The 23,909-nt window shown below is 37.3% G+C and overlaps 1 long non-coding RNA gene across 1 annotated transcript; it reads right to left on the bottom strand.

Moving 5' to 3' along the window:
• Positions 1 to 334: 334 nt before the first annotated feature.
• On the bottom strand, positions 335 to 7,294 carry LOC105487766 (uncharacterized). Its single transcript, XR_011620614.1, has 3 exons — positions 7,266 to 7,294; positions 6,084 to 6,130; positions 335 to 375 (listed from the first exon to the last, which is right to left on the bottom strand). It is a non-coding gene; the product is annotated as an uncharacterized lncRNA (long non-coding RNA).
• Positions 7,295 to 23,909: the final 16,615 nt, after the last annotated feature.

Raw genomic sequence — 23,909 nt, 5'->3', positions numbered from 1 at the left:
CATATACAAACACACACACAAATGCACACACACACATATAATTCAAAAACAGCTGGATAATTCTAACATGTAAAAGCACATGTTAAATTCTAAATGAATAAATACAATAGTAAATGAAGGGTTTTATCTTTAAGACAAAGGGAATACAATGGTAGAGCACATAGGAAGGCTTGAGACTTATGGACAGAAGGGCAAAATGAACACAGAATAGAGATAACAATGCAACAAGCATTTCCTAGACAGAGCATATGGCCAAGCTAGGCCCAGAGGGAGAATGTGCATTGATTGGGTATCATATCTGCAACTGCATACCTCAGTAGTTCGCTGTGATTAACGCTGTTAGTGTACTTGGCGTTCAGCTGCTGATACTGGTGGCTGAAAATATGAATATGCCAAAAAACAAACTCACATAAGAACTTGTGAAACTTCTTCTGTTACATCAATATCATTCCACTATTTACCAATCATGTACTATCTAATATGTTACAGTAACATTATTTTTAGCAGAAGAGATTATCTCAACAGAGTAATAGGGACTATGACAGGAACAAGCAACCAGTGGTAGCAGAGAGTATTTGCCATTGTCAATGTTACTAAAAGAGAGATGAGCAAGACTGATGGGATTCCTTTTGGCGAGGAGTTCAAAGAACACAACAGTTCTCGAGAGTGTTTCAACTCGTAGCCCTAGATATTTCAAGGTCTATTCACAAAAGTAGCAGTATTATAAAAACTTTCCTTCTCTTTCTGAATTTCTTCTTCCTGTTCCCGGTTCACCTCGAGGGAGGGAGAGAGAGACATGTAGATGAGAGAAAATTATCTTTGTCAGAGGAGAGAGAAAAAAAAATTAAATATCAAGGTGGAGAAAGAGAAAAGTAGCCATTCTTGATGCTTCCGTGTCCTCACTAAACAAGCCAGAGAAGGGAGGAATATTTAATTGTCAGCTATATGGCTTTGTATGATGACAGAATGAGCCTGAAAATCACGGGGTTGCCCGACAAAGGAAGTTTCAGCACCATCCAATTAATTTAACGTTATAATAGATAACAAAACTTGAGGTGCTTTATGCTGCAAGCCGTTAGCCCTGAATCATATACCTAAAAGACTAGTGTTGATTACAATCAAGCGTTCAATTATCTGAACGGCATTTTGGTTTTTTGGGGAGTCCGTTTGTTTGTTTGTTTGTTTGTTTGTTTGTTTGTTTGTTTTGAGACGGAGTCTAGTTCTGTCTCCCAGTCTGGAGTGCAGTGGCGCGATCACAGCTCACTGCAACCTCCATCCCCCTGGGGTCACGTTATTCGCCTGCCTCAGCTACTGGAGTAGCTGGGATTACAGGACTGCGCCACCAGGCTTCGCTAATTTTTGTATTTTTAGTAGAGATGGGATTTCACCATGTTGGCCAGGTTGGTCTCAAACTTCTGACATCAGGTGATCTGCCCACCTTGACCTCCCAAAGTGCTAGGATTACAGGCATGAGCTACCACGCCAGGTCACAGATACTCAAGTTTTACTTTAGGAAAAACAAAAACTAGATTTGAAGTCTTTTAATAAAGTTGGGACTATAGCATCTAAAGCTGTTACAGTGCCTTGGCCTCCCAAAGTGCTGGGATTACAGGTGTGATCCACTGTGCCCGGCCCTGAGTAGCATTTTGATAACAGAATAAAACACACACACACACACACACACACACACACACACACACACTTTATTCTGTAAATTTCATTTTCAGGAAACTATCCCTCTACCATCCTACTTCATTCTTCAGAAATACAGGCAAAGACTAAATTATAAAAATGCATTATTTTACTACTATAGAAGAAAGATGGATATATCCAATACTATAAACAGCAAAAATATGTTAAATTTCATATGACACTTATCTAAATGTACTAGTCAGGACAATTTATTTTGTAAGGTATGAAAACTTAACTCATTGAACAAAGGAGGTGGTGGGAGACTCCATCAACTCATAATAGGAAGTTCATAGTTATACTAGTTTCAGGCATTGACTGAACCAGAGAATCAGAAGATACCATCCAAAGTCTTACTGGCTTTATACCATCCCTCAGCACTGTTAATTTCTGTGTGGACTTTTCTCCTTGGCAAATAGGCTTACATCAATCTTATAACTACTTATTCCAAGGGAATAGTGGTACCTATCTTTCAGTGGTTTCACCAAAACACCATAGAAGCATTCATCCATACTAGTTGTTTTGGTTTGATTTGCTTTCTCCTAAACTACTGCAGCCAAGAATGTAGTGTTCTGACTGGCCATGGCTTAGTCACGTGCCCAGACTTATGGCATTGGGTCTGAACTACTCGGAACAAATTCATCATAAAGAAAGAAAATATCTGTTACCAAAAGAAGGAAAGAGGAGAAATTAAAAGGTGCTGAACAGATAATTTTATCCATCCCAATGACTAATAAAATAATGTCTTCAGAGTCATTTAACTGACATTAGAAAATTGGAATAGGTTTAAAGGAATAGATGAGATATTGTCTTGTGCATGTCTATAAACAACATATTTCTCTTTATTGATAGGAAAATAGACGGGTAAATAAATACACACATAAATGGATAGACCATGGATGTTGACTTTTAAAAGGATATAGAGATATACTAAGATGACAGAATTCTCTAAAATATTAACAGGTATTCTATCTGGTGGTGAAATTATGAATAATCTCTTTCCTTCTTTGTTCTTTTTGTCTCCATATTTAAGATATTGAACACACACACATATCAGAAAATAATCTTAATTTTATAATCAGAAATAATCTTAAAGTAAGTAAAAAACAGCATTAAATCTGTCAAAATAATTTTCTGTGTCATGATGTTTGCTATCTCAGTGAAAATGAAGTTTATTCTAGTGAAATCTAATGAGAGGCAACATTTGTTTATCAAAATGCTTGTAATAATAACCTCTTTTCTTCTTGCACTTTCATTACTCTGCTTTCACCATCTCATAAATTCATAGGAAGTCAGCGCTAAAAGGGGCCTTTAGGGTATCTGGTCCCAGACCTGTATTTTGGAAATGATGGAACTGTAGCACAGAAAAATGTGGGGACTTGCCATCAGTCAAAAAAAAAAAAAAAAAAAAAAAAAAAAAAAACACACAGAGTGGCAAAGTAAAACTATGTTCCCATTCTGCCTGCTCTGAATCATGTAACCCATTCATCAAATCTGTTTCTTATTCATCATTTCAACGTGCATTCATTGTATCTAACATTTTCAGAATACTGTGCTCATTTATTGTAGAATATACAAGGGCACATTATATCTAGTAGAGAATTACATATGTTCATATATATAATATAAATATAACATCAGGAAAAAGTTACTAAGTGTCTTAAGAGGAAGTTTTTTTCTGGAAAGATGAGGATAAATCAGACCGTGAAAACTGAAAACACAGTAGACTTCATAAAGCATATCTCTACATAAAAACTACAAACTGTTTTCCTTCAGATGTGTATTATACAATATGTTCCTTAATGTGTATGTTCAGTGTGGATTACAAATATTTATTACCTATTTTCAAGCCCCACCTCAACTAGTAATCTTCCAGTCACTCTCCCAATTAGGGTTTCTGGGACACCAAACACAGTTGGTCATGTGGTAGGAGTTCCCTTTTCAGTAATTAGAAAATATATTATTACTCATTTTAATCCATCAAAGAAATTAAACCAAGAAGGCTTAAAAGCCACAAGGATGACTCCATATCTCTTAAGAGTAAAAAAATGTAATATATCAGTGTATATATAACAAGAAACCTGAAAGAAAGATTTTGGTAACAAGATTATTTATTAGTGCTATAAAAAGCAATATAGAGAATAGACAGTGAAGTAGATAGCCCTTCTTCTAAACTATACATGTGGCTGCAAGTTAATCTTGAGTTGCCGTAAACCTTTAATTATATAATTTTACATCTTCATGCTATAGGAATTTCCTCACAAAATTCTATTTTATTAAAAAATATACTGGTTTTCATTAACATAAGAATGTGTATTGATGGAGTGAAACATATACTTGTAATAATGTTTATATACTTAACGAGAGTTCAATAATTCACACTGAAGACCAGGATACATTCTTGAATTCAATGATGGGTTACATTTTAATGCTGAAGTAGAACTATTTTAAATCTAGAGATAAATTAACTTTTTAGTAAATTCTTTGCCCAGAAATTATTTATAGTATTTAAATAACTGCTTATTTTCAAGTAATAATTTTTATTAAGTAGTGTACTCATCCAAATGTTAAAACCTTTATTTCCAGGAATAGTCACTGTTTTAAGGGTGTTTTTCACACTTCCCCTCCTACCTCCGATCCTACATTTTTTACACTTATTCGACTTATATTCACATTTGACTTTCTGGCATTTTAGAAAACCTCTCTCCCACTGGCTCTGAAAATGTAATGTTTCAAATGTGTAGTGTTTGTTCACAGTTGGCTACTTTATCATTTTGTGCTTATATGATTTTCTTATAGCTAATGATGAATCTCCTTTTCACTTACTGTGGCAAAAAGAGAAAATCCAATCCATGCACATCGTTCTGTGAAATCTAAAGTGTACAGCAGTCCTTCTGGCAATCTGAATCAGTGATGATTAATAGATCTCTAATAATTTTCCTAGTTTTCTGTAATTTCTTTTTCTTATTAATTGTTGAATTTTAATAATTAACAATGTAATGCAAAGGAAAGAAAAGAAGGAAGGAGGGAGGGAAGGAAAGAAAAAGGAAGGAAGGAAGGGAGGAAGGAAGGAAGGAAGGAAGGAAGGAAGGAAGGAAGGAAGGAAGGAAGGAAGGAAGGAAGGAAGGAAGGAAAGAAAGAACGAAGGAAGGAAGGGAAGGGAAGGGAAGGGAAGGGGAGGGAGGGAGGGAGCGGAGGGCAGGGGAGGGGAGGGGAGGGAGGGTGGAAGGAAAGAAAGAAGGAAGGAAGGAAGGAAGGAAGGAAGGAAGGAAGGAAGGAAGGAAGGAAGGAAGGAAGGAAGGAAGGAAAGAACGAAGGAAGGAAGGAAGAAAACTAACTTTCCCTTTCTCTGGAACCATTATAGAAACAGCAAAAGAGAGGAGAAGGAAGAGTAAGGGAAGGGATAGAGTGGAAAGAAGAGAATGAGGAAAGCTGAGAAGGAAGAACAGAAGGAGTAGAGGGAAGAAAAGAAAAACCTGATTCATTATAGAACTGAAATACTATGGGGTATCAAGTCAGAAGGAACCAACTCTGATAATACCCATCCTCATTGTGCTTTATTGAAAGTCAAAATTTACACAAACCAGCTCTTCACAGTCCAAGTTTGCCAGATATTTGGCAGCATCCCTACACACAAGTTTCTTTTGTTATAAATGTTGTGATGGCATATACTGAATAATAAATGCACACATTTGCATTACTTAGGCAAAATAATATACTAACGTCTCCAAAGTATGTTCAACAAGCATTCTGATAGTAAATCAATTATTTTTAATCATAATTAGAGCAAGACCTCTTCTAAAATCAAAAAGCTGATTGGATTATTGAGTTAGAATCTCAATGTTGATCTTCAGTAGCTGTGGCTTTTGAGCACACTGCTTAATCAGCTTGTGCCTTAGTATTATCATCTGTAAAATAGCAATAATTACTATTATCTCCTTATTAGAATTGTGAGACATGAACAATTTGTATCTTGCAAATAGTAAATGTTCACTAATAAGTGCTAGCTATTACTATCTATTACACATAGCCTTCTGAGTGGTTTATTTTGAAACTTTGAGGAAGATAGCTTTTGGGGGTTTCCCCAGAAGCAAACCCTGAATTTTAGTGCAAGGACTTTATTTGGGAGGTGATCTCAGAACACACAGGTAGGCTGCGGAGTTGAGACACAGAAGAAAAGGGTGACACAGCAGGGCTGTAAATGAGCACGTATCCCAGAGGGGCAGTAGGGAATTAGTCCAACTGAGGACCTCGAAGTAACACTAGAACATTCCTCAGATTTTTCCCACCCAAGCAGTAAGACAGTGGATTACTTTTCCAATGACTCCTACCTGTCATTACTCTGGAAGAATAACTCTCCAGCGTTCTCATCCTGCCTTGCACAAGGGACATACCTGGTCTTGTTGCAGGAAAAAGCCTTAAGGCAGGGAGCAGCAGAAGTCTGTAATATGAAGGAGAGGGTGAGTACAGGAGCAATGGAGAGCCAAGAAAATACAAGCAGATCCCTGAATAGGACAGTTACACATACACATTTTTTTCAAAATTCTGCTTCTAAAATATTCTTTCCACAAATATGTAATGAGCTTCTACTATTCTCAAATTATCAGACCAATAGGACCTAAAGGATAAATCAGGCATGATTTTGCCATTCAATGAACTAACAGCCCATTTGAAGAGTTGAAGGGATAAACAATGCTACCTTGATTCTCAGACATCCTTTTGCCTCCTTCTCCATAATTTATTTTCTTCAAATATGAAAAAGTGATGCTTTTTTTGGGGGGGTGGGGGGACGGAGTCTGGCTGTGTCACCCAGGCTGGAGTTCAGTGGCCGGATCTCAGCTCACTGCAAGCTCCGCCTCCCGGGTTCACGCCATTCTCCTGCCCCAGCCTCCCAAGTAGCTGGGACTACAGGCGCCCGCCACCTCGCCCGGCTAGTTTTTTGTATTTTTTAGTAGAGACGGGATTTCACCGCGTTAGCCAGGATGGTCTCAATTTCCTGACCTCGTGATCCGCCCGTCTCGGCCTCCCAAAGTGCTGGGATTACAGGCTTGAGCCACCGCGCCCGGCCTAAAAGTGATGCATTTTTAAAACCTCACTCTTGATGAGTAGAATAAATTCTTGGTCTTCCTTTCCGAAATTTCTGGAATGTATTAGCGAGGATAAAAATTTTCTGGTGTTCATTTGAGAGTGGCTATGTGGCTTTGGGCTAGTTATTTAACTTCTTCAAAAGTCAATTATCCTTATCTGTAAAATGGGATGAAGACGTCTGTAATGTAGGGTGCCTTGAGCATTAATTAAGCATCTAATGTGCTTAGCACTGTGCCTACCATAAATTTAGGACTCAACAAATGGCCATTTGTTAGCAAGTTGAAATTTTTCAAATGCCCACAACCCATTGCTATGGACTGTTTGGAGTTACAATAAGAGAGCAAGGGTTTGTGGAGCAAGACATTGAACTTTACTAGAATAGAGGAGACATTACTGACTGAAGAGGCAGACTCAGGTGTTTACCAGCTTTCTTCACTCCTACAGTTGTGCTAAATATTTGAATTATTTCAACTTTGATACCCCCTTACCTCATTTAGAAAACTGGATAATGATGCCTGCTTAACCAACCACAGTAGGAAAGTGTGAGATATTAAATAGAAATCCATAAGAGCCATTTGGAAAAATTCAGCCAATATAATTAGAAAGAAAAAATGTTAATTTTAAATGATTCAGAGGAAAAAAATATTTTCTTACATTAGCTATGATATTTCAGTGGAAACAAATCTAGACAAAGGCAACCTAATTTCATTAATATTTTGGCAATGTTATTAGACCAAGTGTACATGCTACATAAGCCATTAAATGTACTCATTAGTTTATAACAACAAAAATATCACCTTAGGATATTTTGTCATACAGTTCCTAAGCTCTTTTGTCATAGAAACGACCCTAGATTCTGAACTGAATTCTCAAACAATTTGGTAGAATGAAGGAAACATTTCAGGTAGTGGATTTGCTCCCTGGGGGCTACCACCTACTGCTAATGATAGTTATGGTACTTGTGTTGGAGCCATAATGACATAAAACATCCCTTCAGACAGCTCCCAGCTGCAGTCACTTTCATTTTCATTCTTATTAATTCATCAAGATTAAAAAGGTCATTGGAATAAGATGGGTAGTGAATGAGTCATATTTGATGTGAAGTTACGGAGTAGAGTAAGCCGTTCTTTTCAGGTTCCTTAGTCCAATCAAGATGCTATAACAAAATGCTATAGACTGGATGGCTTATAAACAGAAATTTATTTCTCACAGTTCTAGAGGTTGGGAAATCCAAAATAAAGGTGCCAACAGATTCAATATTTGGTGAGGATCCATTTTCTGTTTCATAAATGTTGCCTTCCTGCTTTGTTCTTACATGGCAAAAGGAACAAGGCAGCTCCTAATACCATCAACTTGGTGATTAAGTTTCAACATATGAGTTTTAGAGGAACACAAATATTCAGATTATAATAACAGAGAAACTCAAGTTTCTGGTTGGTTTCTTTTTAGAACTCTCCTAAACTCAACATATACTACCAAAATAAACTATGATTTATTGTCACTCAGTTTTATTGGTGGAGAATGGCAGAACCACCCAGGAAGAGATCATTTCATGTCCTCTCTGCACTGTGTGACCTGCCATCCTGGAGAGAAATAAAGGTAGATCTTACATGGCCGGGCGCGGTGGCTCAAGCCTGTAATCCCAGCACTTTGGGAGGCCGAGATGGGCGGATCACTAGGTCAGGAGATCGAGACCATCCTGGCTAACACGGTGAAACCCCGTCTCTACTAAAAAATACAAAAAACTAGCCGGGCAAGGTGGCGGGCGCCTGTAGTCCCAGCTACTCAGGAGGCTGAGACAGGAGAATGGCGTGAACCCGGGAGGCGGAGCTTGCAGTGAGCTGAGATCCGGCCACTGCACTCCAGCCTGGGCGACAGAGCGAGACTCAGTCTCAAAAAAAAAAAAAAAAAAAAAGGTAGATCTTACTTCAGCCACTACATTTTTAGGTTTCTTTTAGAATATCTTGGCCTATTCCCTAGCAATATAACGTGATATCTGTAATTTCTTATAAAATGGAACAGAAAATTACTAAATTAGCTCCTGCAAGAAATGGCATACTTCAATAAAAACAGCAAGTAGCACTTGATGCACCTACCCTGTGCCTGGACACTATGTAGTGGAGCTGCTGCAGTAATGAAATGTGTGATTCTTGTTCTCATGAAGCTTCAACTCTAAATTAAGACAGGCATTTTTCAATTCAGATAATTAAATAAGTAAGTTTCACTACTAGGAAAGAACAGCGAAATTTATCATAGGAGTAAATAATTAGGGAAATAAATCTTAACCCTCTCATTTTCTTTGCATTTTTGCTAAACTGTCACGTTATTAGAGGTCAGTTCTTACCAGCTCCCAGGTCCATTTCTTCATTGGTCTTCATTATACTTTGTACTCATCAGTTTTATAAAATAGCCTTGTTTCCTTTCAATAAAATTATCTCTAGTATATAAATTAATTTGAGTGAATTTTTGGGGAACAAAATGGCTCCTAAGTAAATCAAAAAGATAAACTTAATAGGTGCATATCAATATGTTATTTGATTTAAATAATTTTCATTCTTATATAGTATATATTCTTTATACAACATTTGAATATATTTTTATTTTAAAATGGGATTCTGGAATGCCATTTCAAGCTTGAACAATTCCAAAGAAAAGAATCCAAAATGACATTTCTGCATGTTTCTTCGCAAAAATACAATTTGTTCAGCACATTATGGTTTATGAAGCTCTTTCATGTACTCTAGAGCAAAATAGAAAATGGCATTGTACTGTAGAAAATAGACAAGTTTATAAATACAGTCCCCTCAGACGTTTTCCAATTAATTGCTCGTGTACTCACCTGGACAGTCATAGAAGTCCGAAAGTTTCTGGTAGTGTTATAAAGCCTACATGTCATGTGCTGCTCTGCCATCTTTGAGTCTCACTGGACCCTGAAGGCCTAACTGTGACTTCTTCTGTTCTGGACAGATAAGATTCCCACCCAGTGGGAATAGCCAGTTTCTTTATCAGATGGACAAACTACAGTCCATCCAGTCCTCAACCTACCCAGTTTTATTTCCCTACCAACACAAGAAATCATTGAAACCAATCACATCCTCCCATAGAAACCAGGGGATACCTCATTCTCGTGTAACTACCAAACCTGCTCCCCTCATAGCTGCCTTTTTTTTTATACTGTTCCCAAGTGTAATCCTCATGGGGTTCTTCATGGTATGAGGTGTCCTCCTTTCCTAGGTTATGAGTATATGTGAGTAATAAGTGGCTGTTTTCTCATCTGTCTAGGGCCAGATGTTTAATTTTCAGCCATATTATACTAAGGTTAGGTGAATCCCTCCTTCACCAAGAGGATAGACAGCAGGTGATTAAAATATCTGCTGAGGGCTCCCTTGCAAAAATTACCAGAAGCCTTGAAGACTGAATCCAAAACTAGAGCAGAGAGAGCATTCAAATTTGATCGTTAACTACTGTCCTTGCTTCTTCTTACCTCACACTAATACTGAAGTTGAGGAGCAAGTGTAAGACAAATGCTTAGTATCTGGAGTGATGCCTTTCTCCTCTGTCTCCCAGCTGATATTTTGTAGTGGTCTCCATGATGGGGACCAAAATCCCAATTCTATCTACTCATATTTGCCCTCTCATCCATTGTCTCCCAGAGTCTCCAAAGTTGGCTATACCTTGAAAGGATATTTGGCTTCAGCAACAGATTATGCCAAAAGCAATCCTCTTACACAAAATCTTAGTCCTCTTTGTGAGTCTAGATTTCTAGTCCTCAAGGTCATTTAATTTTCAAGACTAATTACTCCCTCTGCTACCGGCCATAATCTAAACCACTTTGTTTTACACCTAACTAATTCTCTAACTTGTGTGTCTGGAGTACTGAAGTTGAGATATTGCTTCCTACCCCCACTCCAGAATGCCCTGAGATCCTTATGAAAATTGATTTGCTCTCCATCTAGTTGCTAAGTCAATATCTCAACTAAAAAATTTTTGCTAACCCATTCCAGTTTTAGGCAAGCTCTAGCTCAAAGAGGGCCCACCTGCCTTATATTCACCTAGTTAAATGTGTACAGCATCTCACTTCTACCAAGAGTATATGAGAATTTACTCAATATACTAAAACAAAACAGAAACATAGATTTATTCTGTTGCACACAGAAAACAGGAAGGGATATTATATTTTTTAAAAAGACACTTTTAACCGTGTTCTAGAGCAGCATAGTCCTAACTAAACAGAATATGAGCCACAGATTTAGTTTTAAAATTTTAAATTAAAGTAGCCACATTTTCCAAAATGAAAAGAATAAGCAGGTGTAATTAATTCTGATAATACATTGTATTTAACTCAACTTATATAAAACATGTTGTTTCAGTATGTAATCCATAGTTAAACTTTTTGTTTCCATAGGAAGTCTTCAAAATTCAGGGCTTACAGTTACAGCATATCTTAATTAGGATTATCCCTATTTTAAGTGCTCAGTAGACATATGAGGCTAGTGGCTGCCATATTGCACAGTGCCGTTAGAGTGAGAAAATGCCAGAATTCTCATCCCAGCTTCATTTCCTATTGGCAGTGTAACCATGAGCAAATTACCAAATATCTCTATACTTAGTTTCCTTACACGTAAAGAAAAGACGATGACAATTGTTTCTACCTCAAATGGTTGTTACCGGGGTCAAATTAGCTAGTATTCAACAATATGGAACTAGTTAGTTCCAATTAGCTAGTATTTAGCAATAGGGCTGGGTACAGTGGCTTACGCCTGTAATCCCAGCATTTTGGGAGGCTGAGGTGGATGGATCACCTGAGGTTAGTAGTTTGAGACCAGCCTGACCAACATGGTGAAACCCAGTCTCTACTAGAAATACAAAAATTAGCAGGATGTGGTAGTGCATGCATGTAATCCCAGATACTCGGAAGGCTGATGCAGGAGAATCACTTGAACCCGGGACGTGGAGGTTGCAGTGAGCCAAAATTGTGCCACTGCACTCTAGCTTGGGCAAGAAGAGCTAAACTCCGTCAAAATAAATAAATAAATAAATAAATAAATAAAGAATATGGAACAGTACCAGGCATATTAAAACTTAATAAAAAATGAATGCTATTAATAAGTACAGAGCCAGAGCCAGAACAAGTCTCTCTCTCTCTCTCTTTTTTTTTTTCCCTCTCTCTCTCCCTAGTCCTGTCTTCTTTCCATTATTATGTACTGGCCACAACTGATAACATTTCTTTTAGCATTGGGAAAATTATGGACCACAGAAGCATTTTACTTTCAATGAATTAAGTTTTCCAACTAATCAGATTTTAAGTGAAACTTGATCAGGTGTCTCTGACTTGTTTCCTTTTATTTCCTTATCACCTCTTTGACTTTCTCATAATACCTCTCTTTTCCAACACACTTTGTTCCCTTCCTCAGTTCTTCTCTATCATTGGTCAAGTTACTTGATGTCTCTGGAACTCAGTTTGCTCATCTGTAAAATGTGGATCAGGCAACTTTCCTCTTGGGGTTTCTGTGATATTTAGTGATGCAACACAGTAAGGTACCTATACAGTGTCAACCATTAGTGTAGGGTATTTGCAGTAAGTTTATATCTCTATCTCCAAAATTATAGTCTCTTCTTTCCCTTTAACCACTTTGCCACACAATTATTATAAATGCTTACATATAAACAGGGATAATAGAAACAATTTCATGTAAAGTTTTTTTTTTTTTGCACTGCAGCCTGTTATTTTATTGCATATACTTATGCACAGAAATGTAGACTCTCACACCTACAAACATGCACATGGGGTACATACACATAGACACACACAGCTGAATAGCTTGTAAAGGAATCTTTGATGTGAAAATTGAAGGTACTCTAAGGATTATCAAATCAAGGCTTCTCCCTTCTTTTGCAAATTAGGTTGAGAGAATTATAAGGAGGTTGGCCATTTCCAAGGTTACACTACCATTACTGAAAGGATTAAAAACAGAAAACTGAAATGATGCCAGTCTATTTTTCTGTTCCATTCACAGCCTCTTACATGGACCCAGGGAAGAGAAATGGAAGAATCTTGCTCTTCAGTTTGTACCAATTATGTGATTTTATTAAAAAGTTAGCTTGTAATAAACATTTTGTTTTTTAACTTAAAATATTATTATATATTCAATAAAAAAGAACTCTATAAAATAACAAATACGAAAAGCTAAAATTTTACATATAAAAGAGAACGTTAATTTGGTATATATTAAGTAATCCTTTGAAAAAAATCTTAGTTGCTGACATTTATTCAATATCTGAAAATTTAAATAAAACAATTAAATATATGGTAGTTGTGATTTTTAAATGCACTATGAATTATCTAACTAGCTAGTAACATTTTCCCATAATATCAGTTTACTATTTTATATGTTCCAGTAGAAACAATTAAAAAATTTAGAAGGAATCGCCATTAAAGATTAGAGTGCAAACTGTTACCAAAGCAATACAATTTTTCTCTTTTTAAACCTAATACTTTCAATCACTAGACAACTAATGACATACACATACACACACAATACTTTCTCTTGAGAAATCTGCACAAAAAATTTTGTAAGCACAAGAAAACATGCATCTTCAAAATAGTTATATCTGTGTACTGTTTTTAAAATATATAAAAATAATTTGTGATTAAATTAGATGATTCTGTGGTAATGGCTATGAGTTATTACTGCTTGTACAAATTTATTTGTTACTTTATCCTGATTCTATTTAGGGTGACATGAACTTTCTATTCAAACATTTTATTTGGGAATTTTAATTAAAATGGAAGTATTTATGCTTAATTAAAACAAATTAACATTGAAGAAGATGTTTAATCTTATTAAATAATAATAAATTAGGGAGAAATATATATATATAGTGAATAATTTACAGCAATGTAAAACATTTTTAAAGTCTAATAATGTTAAATTAGTCTTAATGACACTTTTAGATTTACACATTGCTATGTAAACAATTATTAAAACAGCTATAGATATTTGTCATACACATACATACACAGACACACCAAAAAACACAATAAAAGTAGTAAAAGAAATACATTGTATTATTATTCCAGTAGTTTTTGTTTAATAGGAAGCATTCTCCATATCTTTAATTATATAAATTTAAAGTGCTATTTCTTACCCAAAGTGTGTAATTCTCTGAATGAAAATAAATATATAATGTCAAGTTGTGAGTAGGTCAACATACAGTTACATAGAAATTATAGAGTGGAAAGTTACAATAACCAAGATAAAAACATTTACTAGATAAACTCAACAGTAGATTTGAGGTGACAGAAGAAAGAATCAGCAAACTTTAAGACAGATCAATAAGGATACACAATCAGATCAGTGGGTAAAAATAAAGAAAACTGAATAGAGCCTCAGAGAGCACAGTGCACCATTAAACACACGAACAGAAATGTAATGAGATGGCCTAAAGGAAAGGAGAAAGGGAGAGAAAAAAGCGTGAAGAAATAATGGCTGAAAATTCTTACAAATTCATTAAAAGCACATCTACAAACCCAATTAACTTTATGTAGAATAAATGATAAAAGACCACAGCTAAAATTATCATAGCCAAAATACTGAAAGCCAAAGAGAAAGAGAAAATACTGTCTCCTGTAAGACAAAAATGATTCATCATTTAAGATGGAACTCCAGTAAGATTAACAATTGACTTCTCGTTAGAAACAATGAAGAACAATAACAAGAAACCAAACTGTCTTTTCCAAAATGAAAATGAAACAAAATTAATCCCAGATATGCCAAAGCTAAAACAATATGTTGCTAACAGACCTGTCTTAAAAGAAATGCTAAAGGAAGTTCTTCAGGCTAAAAGTTAGTGACATTAGGCTGTAGTTTCAAATCTACATTTGAAAAACCAAAGAAGTAAAGGGAATTATGTAGGCAATTATTCTAAAAAATACATATTTTGTTATTACAGCATATTTTCTCCATTCTTATCCTCATTTTAAAAGCAATTGCATGTCCCTGGAAACACTCAGATAGCAGGGCAAGTGGATGGCAACTTCAAAGGTTGAAGGAACATTGGCCCACACGGATGAGAAAAAACAAAAAACAAACAAAAAAAAAGTGCAAAAAACAAACAAAAAAACAGAACTCTAGCAACACAAATAGCCAGTGTCTTCTTACCTTCAAATGACCACACTGGTTCCCCAGCAATGGTTCTCAACATGGCTGTAGTGGCTAAAATGTCAGAAATAGAATTCAAAATGTAAATAGGAATAAAATAGAATTCAAAATGTAAATAGGAATAAAATAGAATTCAAAATATAAAATAGGAATAAAAATGATCAACATTCAGGAGAAATTTGAAACCCAATCCAAGAAATCTAAGGAATACAATAAAAGGTTATAAAAGAGAAAGTATAAAATGGCCATTTTAAGAAAGAATCAAACTGAAATGATAGAGCTGAAAAACTCACTTCAAGAATTTTATAATACGATTGCAAGTAATAACAGCACAATAAACCAATCTGAGGAAAGAATCTCAGAATTTAAAAACTTGTTCTCCAAAATAACTCAGTCAGAAAAAAATAAAGAAAAAATAATGAAGGCGAAAGAACAAAACTTCTGAGAAATATGGAATCATGTAACAAAACCAAATGTATGCCTCGATAACATCCCTGAAAGAAAATGAAAGAAAGCAAGCAATTTGGAAGACATATTTGAGGATATCACATATAAAAATTTCTCCACCTTTGCTAGAGAGGCCAACATTCAAATCTAGGAAATGCAGAGAAAAACTGCAAGTTACTACACAGGGTGACCATCCCTAAGATACATAGTCAACAGATACTCCAAACTTGAAATAAAAAATGTTTAAAGTAGCTAGAAGGAAGGGGCAGGTCACTTACCAAAAGAACCCCATCAGGCTAACAACAGAACTTTCAGCAGAAATTCTAAAGCCAGAAGAGTTTAGGGGCTTACATTCAGCATTCATAAAGAAAGTAAATTCCAACCAAGAATTTCAGATCCAGCCAAACTAAGTATCATAAGCAAAAGAGAAATAAGATTCTTTTCAGACGAGCAAATGCTAAGAAAACTTGGTGCCAAGACCAGCTCGGTCGGGGAGACCCTAATCCAGCAGCGCTAGAGGAATTAAAAACACACACACAGAAATATAGAGGTGTGAAGTGGGAAATCAGGGGTCTCACAGCCTACAGAGCTGAGAGCCCCACACAGAGATTTATCCACATATTTAATAACAGCAAACCAGTCATTAGCATTGTTTCTATCGATATTAAATTAACTAAAAGTATTCCTTATGGGAAATGAAGGGATGGGCCGAATTATATGACTAGGTTGGGCCAGTTACCTGCAGCAGGAACACGCCCTTAAGACAGATGGCTCATGGTATTGTTTGTGGCTTAAGGATGCCTTTAAGCAGTTTTCCGCCCTGGGCAGGCCAGTGTTCCTTGCTGTAATACGTGTAAACCCACAACTTTCGAGCTTGGGCGTTTAGGGCCATTATGAACATATCACAGTGCTGCAGAGATTTTGTTTATGGCCAGTTTTGGGGTCAATTTATGGTCAGATTTTGGGGGGCTTGCTCCCAACATGTCTCTCTTCTTTGATTTTCAGAGATAAAAGCAAGGACAGCTTTGTCATGGTGAGCTACTTCTTGCAGGAGTCGGGATCTGTTTCTGCAGACTATACAAAGACAAACAACATAGATTAAAAGCACAGTCATTATTGACATCATAGAGCTTCCAAGTGTTTTTATCCATTTTAATGGGTTGCTAGCTGCTAAATTGTCTGCAGCTCCTTTAAGCACTCCAGTTCCTGGCATTAAGGTCAGGTGTGCCTGGGACACTTTAAATATTTTAATTCTTTTAATTTTGCTATATGCAAAGACAAGTTTGTAGAATGTCCTTCTAGATGCTTTTTTATTCTTTCCCAAATTTTGATCTTTTTAAGAGCATTTAATAGTTTCCAGGAATCCTTATGTTTAGCTCCTAGAGAGGGCCATATCATTTGAGGTTGAGGTGTCACTATACTGTAATGGTTCCAGATAGATAATAGGAACTTTTCCCCCACTTCTTATCATTTCTACCATCTGACCGTTTTGTTCAGATCATCTGAACATAGTGTGGCCATGGCATGCAGACTGAGAGGTGTGATTTAAGCTAAACATCCCCTTAGGGGACCAATTAATAATGATTCCATAGGAATCGTTGTGCAGCACCTCTGCCTGTTCTGCAAAGCAATCTTCTTAAACAAATATGTTCATTTTTTCTAACTGGGTCCAATCCTATTTACAAATAGGTTTTTGAGGGCAGTATGCTTCAATTATAGGAGCAGATTTATTATGGTAAATACTGAGATCAGAAAGCATGTGTAACTGTGTCATAGAGTGATTGCATCCAGGCATTATTACCAGCCCTTATCATAGGATTACTCACGGCAGTGGTGATAACCACTATCATAGCTACCATTAAATTATTCATTGTGACTGGTTGTTCCACTTTCCTCAGGTTTTCTTCCGCCATCTGTGACAGCTTCTTGATTTGTCCCCAGGTGGGTGGCTGTGTTCCACGGGTGTTGCTTGTGACAGTTGGGGTCCTCCTCAGCATCAATCTCAAAATGGCTGCAACTGGTGGAGTCCTCGGGATCCTCCCAGAGTCTCTTCCTTGGCATCTGGTGCATGATAAAGTTTCAGGTGTCTTGATGGTATCCAAATTGGCTGTTGAGTTTGGCCCGGAGAAATACAAGCATAACCTCTACCCCAAGTTATTATTTTATCTATTTCCCGACTTTTTGTTATCGAATCTCTCCACCAAATCAGTTGTTCTGTTTCTGTCTTTGCAGCTGGGTTCTGTAGATTCTGTTCAGCTGCTGATAACATCTGGCCTTTGGGCAGGCTCAAACAATTTAAAGTTAATCATGCTAAGTTCAGTTGCATCCATCATTGTTTCTCCCTTTCTGCTTTTGCAACTGCTGTTTTAGGGAGCGATTCATTCTTTCCACTATGACTTGTCCTTGAGAATTGTATGGGATATCAGTAATGTGTTTAATATTCCACACAGAGAAAAATGTAGCTAGAGTTTTGCTAGTATAGCCTGGGTCATTATCTGTTTTAATAGAAGCTGGAATGCCCATCACCACAAAACACCGCAAAATATGACAATTAACACAGGCAGAAGACTCCCCTGTTTGGCCTATAGCCCAGACAAAGTGAGAAAAGGTGTCCACACATCCATGTACATAAGCTACTCTCCCAAACGAGGGAACATGTGTGACATCCACTTGCCAAATAGAGTTAGGTTCCAGTCCTCGAGGATTAACTCCTCCTGTAAAAGATGAGGAATGTACCATTTGGCAAGTTGGGCATCACTGGATAATAACTTTAGTTTCTTTCCAGGTAATGTTGTATCTGCATTTGAGACCAGAGGCATTAACATGGTTTAGACTGGTTTAGAGTGTCTCACCTTAGATATTGCAGTAGCAACTAGGTGAGAAGCCATTTGATTCCCTTCAGTCAAGGTCCTGAAAGAGGTGTATGAGCTCTAATGTGAGCGATGTAAAAAGGGTGCATTCTACTCCTAACTGCTGTTTGCAGTTGGGTAAATAAAGTCATCAGTTGTTCATCTGTATGAAATCATAACTGAGCATTTTCAATTAACTGTGTGGAATGAACCACGTGTGAAGAATCAGAAATCACATTAATAGGCATATCAAAGGCAGTCAATACCTTAATTACAGCTACAAGCTCCGCTTTTTGAGCTGAAGTATAGGATGTCTGGAAAACTTTACTTTGGGAGCCAAAATAAGAAGCTTTACCATTACTAGACCCATCTGTAAAAACATTCTCAGCACCTTCAATTGGTGTAAATTTAGTTCTTTTAGGGCAAATCCAATTAGTTAATTTCAAAAACTGAAAGTTTCATTTTAGGAAAATGATTATCGAGAATACCCACAAAGTCAGCTAAATGTGTTTGCCAAGTAAGACTATTTATAAAAACTTGCTGTATTTGTGCCTTCGTGAGAGGGACAATAATTTTTCCAGGATCATAGCCATGTAATTTAACAGTCCGAGTTCTCCCAATCCCTATCATAGTAGCGATTTGATCTAAATAAGGACTTACAGTCCATCCATGAATTAGTATGTGGAAGAAAGCGCCACTCTACTAAGTCCTGTTCTTGGACAGTACACCAGTAGGTGAATGCTGAGTTGAAAAAATTGGCAAATCTAGAGTCTTCTCTGGATCTATTCTATTTATCTGAGCTTTATGGACTTGCTTCTCAATCAGTTGTACTCTGCCTCAGCCTCTTTTGTTAATTGCCGAGGGCTAGTGAGACTAAGATTTCCTCTAAGGATAGAAAACAGATTACTCATAGCATAGGCAGGAATGCCTAGAGCAGGTTGTATCCAATTAATATCCCCTAGTAATTTTTGAAAATCATTTAATGTTTTTAATTTATCCCTACGTAAGGTTACTTTCTGTGGCACAATGGTAGTGTCATCTACTAAGGTCCCCAAGTAGGAATAAGGAGTAGCAGTCTGAATTTTGTCAGGAGCTATAATTAAACCAGTGCGAGAAATTGAATTTTAAAAGTGATCATAACATTGGAGTAATGTTTCTCGAGTGGAGGCAGCACAAAGTATATCATCCATGTAGTGAATAATATAACACTGTGAAAATTTTTTATGAGTAAGTTCAATTGCTTGCCCCACATACGTCTGGCAAATAGTCGGACTGTTTAACATACCCTATGGCAACACTTTCCAGTGATAACATTTAGCAGGTTGCAGGTTGTTTACTGCAGGAATAGTAAATGCAAACCATTCACAGTCTTGCTCAGCTAAAGGGATAGTAAAGAAACAGTCATTTAAATCTATGACTATTAAAGGCCAACTTTTTGGAATTATAGCAGGAGAAGGCAATCCTGGCTGTAATGCTCCCATAGGTTGTATAACTAAATTGATGGCTCTTAAATTAGTTAACATTCTCCATTTTCCTGATTTTTTTCTTAATTACGAAAACTGGAGAATTCCAAGGAGAGAATGTTGGAGCTATGTGCCCATTTTCTAATTGTTCAGTAACTAATGTCTCTAAACCTCCAGTTTTTCTTTACTTAGCAGCCATTGTTCTACCCAAATGGGCTTATCTGTTAACCATTTTAAAGGTATGGGTTCCAGAGGCTTCACAATGGCCACCATCAAAAATTATTTTCTAATCTTTGGCGGGAACTTTGTTTTCCTGCAAGAAGAGGTTCTTTCAAATCTTGCAAATTTTTTTCTAGTCCCATGCCAGGGACATACCCCATTTCATGCATTGTATGTTGACTTTGAGGACTATATAATTGTTCTAGAATTAGAACTTGTGCTCCCCATTGTTGTAACAAATCTGTTCCCCATAAATGTATAGGTACAGAAGTTATAATTGGTTGAATAGTCCCAGATTGTTCGTCAGGCCCCTCACAATGCAAAATATACTTTGATGTACTTCAGTGGCTTTACCAACTCTAACTATGTTAAATTGAGCAGGTTGAATTGGCCAGGTGGACAGGCAGTGCTGTAGAGAAATGATTGAAACGTCCGCTCCTGTATCTACCGAACCTTTAAATTCCTTTCCTTGAATAGTTACTTCACGGGTAGGATATTTATCAGTAATTTGATTTACCCGATACACTGCTTTGCCTTGTTTATTTGTGCTTCCAAATCCTGCTGTTCGTTTAATTTCACTTTTTCCCATTCCCACATATGACACAATCAGGAGCTGTGCTATGTGCTCTCCTGGCTCTGCTTTCCAGGGAACAGAAGTAGATATAACAATTTGAATGTCCCCATTGTTAATCAGAATCAATGACTCCTATATGTATTTGTACGCCTTTTAAACTTACATTAGACCCTCTTAAAAGTAATCCTATTGTCCCTGCTAGCAAGGGTCCACAGACTCCTGTTGGGACCTTTTATGGGGGTTTCCCAGGCAGAAGGTTCACAGCTTTTATGCAACATAAATCTACTGTGGCATTGTTGCCTGTGGCAGGGCACAGACATTGTACAGGGGTGAGGGAACAGCCTGAGCTGGAAATGCCCTGGTTTAGAACGGGGTCCGGGACAGGCCTCTTATGGCATTTCCTGAAATCGGGTTCCCTTCTTTATCAAACTTAGAGTGACACTGACTAGCCCAGGGTTTTCCATTTTTACATTCTGGACATATTTCAGGCTCAACAGTTTTCTTTTTTCCCCTATCTGGCAGCCTGACTTGCTGATTTTTTCTACATTCTTTTTTAGTATGACCATGCTTCCCACAGTTAAAACAAGCTCCAGGAAATTGAGTATTTCCTTTATCCACTCTCAGTTCTGCCATTGCCTGTGCCAACAAGGTAGGTTTATGCAGATTACCTCCGATACTATCACAGGCCTTGATATAATCAACTAAATGTGCTTTCCCTCTGATAGGTCACAGAGCAGCCTGGCAATCGGGATTAGCATTGTCGAAAGCTAATAACTGCAGCACTATATCCTAAGCAGAAGAATCTGCAATCAACTTTTTAAGAGACTCCTGTAACCGAGCTATAAAATCAACATATGATTCTGTGGGTCCCTGTTTTTTAGCACGAAAGGAAGGGTATTGTTCCCCACCTGAAGTGATTTTTTTTTCAAGCTCTAATGCACACTCCTCTAAGCTGTTCTATGGCATCATCCTACATGATCAGTTGTGCGTCTAAACCAGCCCAGCTACCAACCCCCAAAAGTTGGTCTGCAGTTATATTAATCTGAGGTTGGGCCTGGGCATTGCAAGCAGCCTGAATGGAAGCTTCATCTGCCCACCAAGTTTTAAATTATAGGAACTGAGCAGGAGTTAGACGAGCTCGAATAAGAGCATCCTAGTCAGTAGGAATCATTCATCTGGAAACAGCAGCATTCTTTAACAGTTCCATTACAAAAGGAGAACCTGGTCCATACTGACTTGTTGCTTGTTTTAATTCTTTGAATAATTTAAAAGGAAAAGGCTCAAATGTAGCTTTAATATTTCCCTGTTGATCTGGGGGGTGTATTCTAAGAGGGAACTGCCAAGCCTCCAAATCACCCTCTCTCGTCTAGCTTGCTGAATTCCTGCCTGAATGGAACTAAGAGTAGTCGCTTGAGGTGCTGCTCGAACAGTCACTGGGGCAACTACTTTTTGCCCAGTGTCTTCTGGAAAAAAAGATCTGGGGGGGGTCATTTTCTTCAAAATAATAAGGCAGGGGTGCAGAAGGGTAGGGATGAACCTCTCCTTCCTTTGCCACTTTAGCTTTAGCTGGCAAATAAACATGCTCTGTAACCTCTTCTGTTACCTCGTTATACTCTTGTTCCTCCTCGTCATCAATGTGAAAAAGTTCCAAGGTGAAACGATCCAGACCCCAAACTTGCCCCATGGTTACCCTGATGCTTCTGAGCTCCCCTTCTTACTCACCACAGGGATTGCTTTAAGAGTACTCGGGTATCCTCCAGCTAGTTGTCCATTCCAAACATCGCTTTGGCAACCCTTCGACCTGGATTTGAGTCCCCATGAATGGATAGCGCCACTTGCCAAGACCAGCTCAGTTGGGGAGACCCTAACCCAGCAGCACTAGAGGAATTAAAGATACATACACTGAAATATAGAGGTGTGAAGTGGGAAATCAGGGGTCTCACAGCCTTCAGAGCGGAGAGCCCCAAACAGAGATTTACCCACATATTTATTAACAGTAAATCAGTCATTAGCATTGTTTCTATAGATTTTAAATTAACTAAAAGTATCCCTTTATGGAAAACGAAGGGCTGGGCCGAATTAAATCAATAGGTTGGGCTAGGTAATGCAGCAGGAACATGCCCTTAAGACAGATCGCTCATGCTATTGTTTGTTGCTTAAGAATGCCTTTAAGCAGTTTTCCACCCTGGGAGAGCCAGGTGTTCCTTGCCCTCATTCCCATAAACCCACAACCTTCCAGCTTGGGTGTTAGAGCCGTTATGGACATATCACAGTGTGGCAGAGATTTGTTTATGGCCAGTTTTGGGGCCAGTTTGTGTCCAGATTTGGGGGGACTTGCTCCCAACACGTAGTACCACCAGATGTGTTTTACAAGAGGTCCTTATGGAAGTGCTAAATGTGGAGAAGAAAGGCTGTTACTGGTCACCACAAAAGTACAGTTAAGTACAGAGACCATTGACTCTATAAAGAAACCACATCATCAAATCTGCCTACTAACCAGCTAACAACAGGATAAATATGATTAAACCAGCACATATCAATATTAACTTTGAATGCAAATGGACTAAATGCCCCAATTAAAATTTGGATGAAAAAGCAAGACACAACTTATGCTGCACACAAGAGAACCATATCACATGCAATGACTCCCATAGTCTAAAATAAAGGGATGAAGAAAGACCTACCAAGCAAATGAAAAACAGGAAAAAAGTAGAGATTGCTATTATAATTTCCAACAAAATAGACTTTAAACCAACAATGATTTAAAAAACGGGGTGTTACATAATGATAAAGCTTCAATTCAACAAGAGAACCTACCTATTCTAAATATATACATACCCCAAATAGGAGCACTTAATAGAAGAACCGATTAAGTAGAAGAAAAAATTAGTGAGCTTGAAGACAGGCTATTTGAAAATACATAGTCAGAAGACACAGAGAAAAAGACAAATGCAGGGCAAAGAAACATGCCTACAGATCTAGAAAATAGCCTCAAAAGGGAAAATCTAAGAGTAATTAGCCTTAAACAGAAGGGAAATAAAGAGATAGGCTTAGAAAGTGTATTCAAAGGAATAACAGAGAGTTTTCCAAACCTAGAGAAAGACACCAATGTCCAAGTACAAAGGTTCTAGACTACCAGGCAGATTTAACCCAAAAAAGACTACCTCAAGGCATTCAACTCTCCAACTCCCAGAGATCCAGGATAAAGAAAGGATTCTAAAAGCAGCAAGAGAAAATAAATAACATGCAATAGATCTCCAATATGTCTGGCAGCAGACTTTTTAGTGGCCAGAAAAAGACAACGTCAGCCAGAAAAGAGTGGCAAGGCATATTTAAATTGCCGAAGGAAAAAAAAAAAAATTTTACCACATAATAGCATATTTATTGAAAATCCTTCAAACATAAAGGAGAAATAAGA

Source organism: Macaca nemestrina, chromosome 3 (assembly GCF_043159975.1).
Source record: "Macaca nemestrina isolate mMacNem1 chromosome 3, mMacNem.hap1, whole genome shotgun sequence".
NCBI classification, from domain to species: Eukaryota; Metazoa; Chordata; class Mammalia; order Primates; family Cercopithecidae; genus Macaca; species Macaca nemestrina.
Note: the sequence above shows the minus strand (reverse complement) of the source record. Positions and strands in the feature narration are given on the sequence as shown.